Below are 6,801 nucleotides of genomic sequence, written 5' to 3' on the forward strand. Positions count from 1 at the left end.
AAGTTAGCCAGAGTCTTCTTGCAACCAAAAGACTAATAAAACACCAGTCTGTAATGATCTATGTTGCTGCTGAATTTATGCAGCTTTTCTTGTCGAGTGTATGTCTGTGTGCATGTCTTTTCTCCCTAGATAGAATGTGGTCTTCTCAAGGATGTTGGGTCATGTTCCATCCATCCAGAGATGTTGCCTGTCCCCTGGCAGTGCCTTTGATAAACAAAGTGTACAACAGACATTGATTTGCTTGTTCCATTTTCTCCTTCCTTATCTCTAGCTACTCCCCACTCACATCAAACATCTCCGCAGAGTACCAGAGAAATAATTAGCTTCACCTGAAGCTCTGGTTCCATCCCTGCAGCAGCTAAAGGAGAACCCAGAGAGGAAAATGTAGTCCTGCCCTCAGTTTTTGAGAAATCTGTATGCAGGCGAGAAGCAACAGTTAGAACTAGACGTGGAACAACAGACTGGTTCCAGATCAGGAAAGGAGTACATCAAGGCTGTATATTGTCACCATGCTTATTTAACTTGTATACAGAGTACATTGTGTGAGATGCCAGACTGTATGAAGCACAAGCTGGAATCAAGGATGCCAGGAGAAATATCAATAACCTCAGATATGCAGATGACACCACCCTTATGGCAGAAAGTGAAGAAGAACTAAAGAGCCTCTTGATGAAAAGGAAAGAGGTGAGTGAAAAAGTTGGCTTAAAACTCAACATTCAGATTACATGGTATCTGGTCCCATCCCTTCATGGCAAATAGATGGGGAAACAATGGAAACAGTGAGAGACTATTTCTTGGGGGCTCCAAAATCACTGCAGATGGTGACTGCAGCCGTGAAATTAAAAGATACTCCTTGGAAGAAAAGCTATGACAAACCTAGACAGCATAATAGAAAGCAGAGACATTACTTTACCAACAAAGGTCTGTCTAGTCAAAGCTATGGTTTTTCCAGTAGTTATGTATGTATGTGAGAGTTGGACAATAAAGAAAGCTGAGTGTCGAAGAATTGATGCTTTTGAACTGTGGTGTTGGAGAAGACTCTTAAGAATCCCTTAGACTGAAAGGAGATCCAAACAGTCCATTCTAAAGGAAATCAGTCCTGAATATTCATTGGAAGGACTGATGCTGAAGCTGAAACTCCAATACTTTGGCCACCTGATGTGAAGAACTGACTCATTCAAAAAGACCCTGATGCTGGGAAAGACTGAGGGCAGGAGGAGAACGGGATGACAGAGGATGAGATGGCTGGATGGCATCACTGACTCAATGGATATGAGTTTGAGCAAGCTCTGGGAGTTGGTGACGGACAGGAAGCCTGGCATGCTGCAGTCCATGGGGTCACAAAGAGTCAGACACAACTGAGCGACTGAACCAAACTGAACTGAACTGTGGGGGCTATTTTTGATCATCTTCTCTTCAGTTCACACTGTGGACCCACTCTGGACTCTCTGCAGGGAGTAAATTGCTAGAGTTTAGGAGCCAGATGTAGGCAAAATTGTTATTTTAATCACAGCAATATAAATATTGAGTACTCTGGTGTGTGTTTATGGTAAGCCCATGTTTCTTGGTATGAGAGATAAACAAAAAGTGATAACTAGACTATCATGTATATTATTCAGAACTCTCTGCTTGCAAGTGACAGATACTCAGTTCAAACCAACCCAAGTCATAAAGGAAAATATATTGGCTCACATAACCTTATCACAGAGAGGCCAGAGTGGATCAGGCCTCAGGGACAAAAGACTGGGATACTAGGATTAATCCAGGGTGGATTGCCCACCTGCTCCAGAGCGGGTAGCGTGATAGTGGAGGCTTCTTAGAGGAAGGGGTGTATGCTAGGGTGGGGTTGAGCAGACAAGGGTAAGGGCCACCATACCATTTTTAAAATGGTGCTTTTGGTGTCTTCTTAAACTGTGCAAATACTTCCAACAAAGTAGCACACAGGGAAAAGAACACGGGGACTATACTTGTGGTTGCTGTTCTTGTGTCTTGAGTCTTGTGATGGCCTTGAACAGCTCAATCACTGCCTTGCTTGAGGCTATGCCTGTGTACATGCTAAGTCGCTTCAGTCATGTCCAGCTCTTTGTGACCCTATGGACTGTAGCCTACCAGGCTTCTCTGTCCATGGGATTCTCCAGGCAGGAATCCTGGAGTGGGTTGACATGTTGCCTGTAAAAAGCTTCTACAGAGTGGTTCCCACCCTGGGTTCCTCATATGGTTCTGCCCTTTCCCTGTAGCTTTATACTACTGAGCTCCCTCATTTCCTGACCCCTGGGGCTGATGACTTGTTGGCATGAACTGCCTAACGTTGCTTTTGTTTTAATCCTGGGGGGCAGTCTTCAGATTACCTTAAACCAAATGAACTGTAGCAAACGGGGCTAGTCTCCCCCCGCTCCAACTGGGCCATGCTCCCACTTGGGGAGCATGCTTAGGTCTAGCTTAAGTCAAGCATTCCTGGATACGGAAAAACCTAGTTCACAGTAGACATTCTAAAATCTGATTGTTCTTCATATGTAGTAAAAGTTATTCACACTTTGAAACTAAAACATGACCCCACTAAACGCAACACCAGCCATACTGCCCCTGAAGTGTTTTTCACTCAGTCGTGTCCAACTCTTTGTGACCCCATGAACTGTAGCCTGCCAGACTCCTCTGTTCATGGAATTCCCCAGGCAAGAATACTGGAGTGGGTAGCCATTCCCTTCTTCAGAGGATCTTTCCAACCTAGAGACTGAACCCAGGGCTCCTGCATTGCAGGTCCGATTCTTTACCATCTGCCTCTGAACTGTAGGGAGGGCTAAATGTGGAATGTTCTGGAGAGCAGTATTTTGGGCACATAGTGTATTCTCCAAAAGGTTTGCTTAGGGCACAGCACTGGAAATTAACACTCCTATGTCTGTCATATCCATGGGGTTGGTCTCATGCAACACAGCTTCAGAAGTGAAACCAATCTCTTCTGTTTGGCCAGCCTTCCTCCCTTCAGAAGTCAACTGTGGTATCTGCTGACTCTCCACAGGAAAAGCAGTGCCTGGATCCTCAAAACCATCACTTGGAGTAGTAAGTAATCCTGACAGTCCCAGAAAGCATTCAGTGTTCGAGCTGCAAGACCTGTGATAGATTATGGGAGTGAAATGAGAAAGTTGAGCTCTTCAGATCAACCTTGTTTTTACAAGTTCCCTCATTTTATTGCATAGTTATTCTGAATCCACTGATAATTTGTACAATTTTCTTGTAAGTCATTCATGCACAATTCTATCTCATGCAGCACTTGGCTTTGCTAATACATATGTATTAATGAGAGCTGTGTTTCTCAAGTGTAAATGTTTTATATGTGTTATGGCTCTTGGCTGACATGCAAAGGCTATTGAGTACTATGATACCAAGATCTTTTCTCTACACATGTCAAGAATTCATGGGATTGCTGAGATAGACTGATTTATCCACTTCTGTGCTCACATGTAACAAAGGCATCATCAGCTCAGGAAACAAAAATAAAATCCATACAGTTAAATGAGCAGACTGACTTTCCCTAATACAAAAATAAGACAAAAGAAACTGTATGAAAGACAGTATTTCTTTAATCAGGTTGTTGAGAGTCTCTCTCTCTCTCTCTCATGTATATATATATATATATATATATATATATGATGAGAACTATCTTGATTCCAGTGGTCAGTGATAGCCTCTCTGACCTGTTGTATTTACATAGAATGGTGGCTTTGCCATAAAATCTCATCTAGCGTGAGCACTGAAATAAGTGCCCTGGCTTGCTTTTAAAAGCACTCTGGATTATATTTTAATCTTTCAGTGAATGAAAGAGAATAAACAAATCCCTCTGTGAGAATACCCCTTCCATCCTTGGGGAAGTCATTCTGCCAGAGTTCTATCTATTAATAGTGTTACCTTTTCTAATTCATTATCTGTTTTCCCAGGCCCTGATCCTGCTCATTTTTCTCTCATTTGGGATCAACTTAAATACATGGAATTAAGTGTTCAACTTCTTTTTATTTTTTCATTATTTGAGTTTCAGGTATATGGCAATACAGTTCAAAATCTGTAAACAAAAGTTTAGCTTGCCTTCCAGGATATACTCAGCCTTATGGCAAAGATCTAGGGAAGGAACTTAGATTTCTGCAGACTCTCTATGATTTCTTCCGTCACTCAGATTCATTCAATTGCTTATTCTGTCCCCAAGTTCTGGAAGACAGGCAAGAAGAAAATTCTCCTACTCCATTTTCTGTACTGGAAAATGTGTTTGTGGCAAAACTGACTTTACAAAGGTAAATTAATGCTGGATGACATTAAGGACCTTCTATAGGTTATTTCTTTAAGCACACACACACATGTACACAATATTTCTGCAAAATAATGGTGATGGCAATTTACAGACTGAACCAGCTGTTTCCCAAGAATGTTTTATCCAGTATCCTCCATAGACAGTGAAGGCAAAAAACTTAGGTTGGAAAAGTACATTAGTTTTTGATTAAAGACTGGAAGAAGGCCAGTTAAATTTTTAAATCTGAATGAGCTTGCTGACTCAGGCTCCTTAGCAGCATAATGGACAGACAGTCCTCAAAGCTTTCATTAAAAAGGTTTCTGGTAACTGATGTCTAGAGAAATGAGTTGAAATACAATTCACTGAACTACTCAGCTTTCATCTAAAACAGAATATATAATCTCAGAGAAGCCAACTAGTCTCTTGAAATTTTTAAGTGAAATTAAATTTAAAGAAGCTAGAGCTGAAATATTTTGAAGAAAGGAAGGCTCCAGTAGCTTCGTGACTATATAATTTTTTTCCTTTTGCATCCTGTATTTAATTGCTTATTGCATTTTGTGTACAGCTGGAGTCACTGATCTGCTGCTAACAAAGTCTGGAATCATTGGTGGGAGGTTCTCAGGATGTTTCTGATTTGATTTGAATTTTATTTTTAATTTTGAGCTCTCTCTGAACGATGCTTTCTATTTTTTGTCTTTTTAATCCTCAGTAGTAGAAACAAACCATCTTTGCAGAAATATCCTGGGAGCTTGGCTACAAAAAAAACCAACTGGAACTACCCTGACCTTGGAGATGGTTTCATAAATCAGGACAAATAACTCTCATGGGCTTCCCTGGAAGCTCAGTCAGTAAAGAATCTGCCTGCAGTGCAGGAGACCCAGATTCGATCCCTGGGTCATGAAGATCCCCTGGAGAAGGAAATGGCAACAAACTCCAGTATCCTTGCCTGGAAAATCCCAGGGACAGAGGAGCCTGGTGGGCAGCAGTCGTGGGGTCGCAAAGAGTCAGGCACATCTGAGCAACTAACACACGTAGGCTGTAACGCGAGGTCTGTCAGCTCTCCTCTGCAATGAATGACCCTAGAGGAAAAGGTCTCCCTTCCATTTCTCACCACAGAATGTAAATGATATTAATAGCCTCCTTTCCTATGGTATCTTTTTAAATTTATGAGATTATGGCAGCTTTTCTGGAAAGTGGCTACCACAGTGGCTACTTTAGAAAACAGCATAATTCTTTGCAGTCCACTCCGAATTGAAGGCTCCTTGAATAACTCACCTTCCCAATTAGGTTGTGAGCTCCTTAAGGCAGCCCCCCATCTCTTATTCCTCCCTGATCTCCTCAGCCACTTCCGTGCCACAGGATTCCAGCCATCTGTCACCAAGCCATCTTAATCCTTTCTCTGAAATTCCTCTTTGAATATCTGCCAGTTTCCAAAGACCACTGTTGTCTCTTGAAATCAGCCTTACCAGCTGTATTTGTACCATGTGACACATTCGGAGGCAATAACTGATTGGAACACTGATGGACAATGGCCACTAACTGAACCAGTCAAATTCTGTCTCTTGGATTTTGAATTGAGATTCAGAAACAGCCATTTAGTCTCTGCATGAGGGTAGAACTGAAACATAAACTCAGAGCTGGAGGCACAGAAGATGCTAAGAAGTGGAGAGAGATGGCGAAGAAGTTAGCCTGCATAGAGAGTGAAGTAGCAAAGAGAAGCAGATATGACTTCAGAGAAGCCTGATACCTTTCTGGTTAGATTTTAGCCAGTTCAGAGGCCCAGATGCATTTGCTTCTGGGAGCATCATGATCTGCTTGTATAAATCTTTAATACATCCCTTTCCACTCCCTTTGCCTGTTAGTTTAAGTTCATTTGCTCTTGAAACCAACAGTTCTAACTGATATAACAATATCTGTCATGCAGAAAGTAGAATGGTGGTAACTAGAGGCAGTGAGGAGGGGAAAATGGGAAGTTGATGGGTATAGTTTCAATTTTTGCAAGTTGATAAAGTTCGAGATGGGTTGCACAACAATGGGAAAGTATTTAAGACTACTGAACTGTATGCATGAAAATGATTAGGAAGGTAAATTTTATGTTACGTATTTTTTTTCACAATAAAAAAAAACAGTTAAAAAATATGTTATAGTCAGCTTCCTTGTCTTCCTCACTACTCCAGTCTTATTCAGGTTCTGTTGCCCCAGGTATGGACAATTGTCATTACCAAGTTAGTCTCCCCTCCTCCACCCCCTTGAAGCCGATCCCCAGCAATCTACCCTATTTGCATGGAGCAATTTATCCTCAACCTGCACTCAAATTGTGCCTTTCTCCCAATATACAGGCGTTCATGGCTATTCATTGAATTCAGGATCCAGTTCCACTCCCCAGTATGGTAAACAGGACCTAGGGGACCTTTCTGAGCTTCTGACCTCCTGATTCCCAATAGTACTTAAGCAATTTCCCCACCTTGAATATCCTCCTCTGCTGATCACATCTTCTCTCTCATTCAAAGCCCATTTCCAGGCCC

At 41.8% G+C, this 6,801-nt stretch overlaps 1 long non-coding RNA gene across 1 annotated transcript; it reads right to left on the minus strand.

Annotated features, from left to right (window-relative positions):
- Positions 1–2,826: 2,826 nt before the first annotated feature.
- On the minus strand, positions 2,827–5,786 carry LOC110141743 (uncharacterized). The gene is made up of 2 exons (XR_002315126.2): positions 5,552–5,786; positions 2,827–3,108 (listed from the first exon to the last, which is right to left on the minus strand). It is a non-coding gene; the product is annotated as an uncharacterized lncRNA (long non-coding RNA).
- Between the last annotated feature and the right edge of the window lie 1,015 nt (positions 5,787–6,801).

The sequence above is a fragment of the Odocoileus virginianus genome, chromosome 7 (assembly GCF_023699985.2).
Source record: "Odocoileus virginianus isolate 20LAN1187 ecotype Illinois chromosome 7, Ovbor_1.2, whole genome shotgun sequence".
Taxonomy (NCBI): domain Eukaryota; kingdom Metazoa; phylum Chordata; class Mammalia; order Artiodactyla; family Cervidae; genus Odocoileus; species Odocoileus virginianus.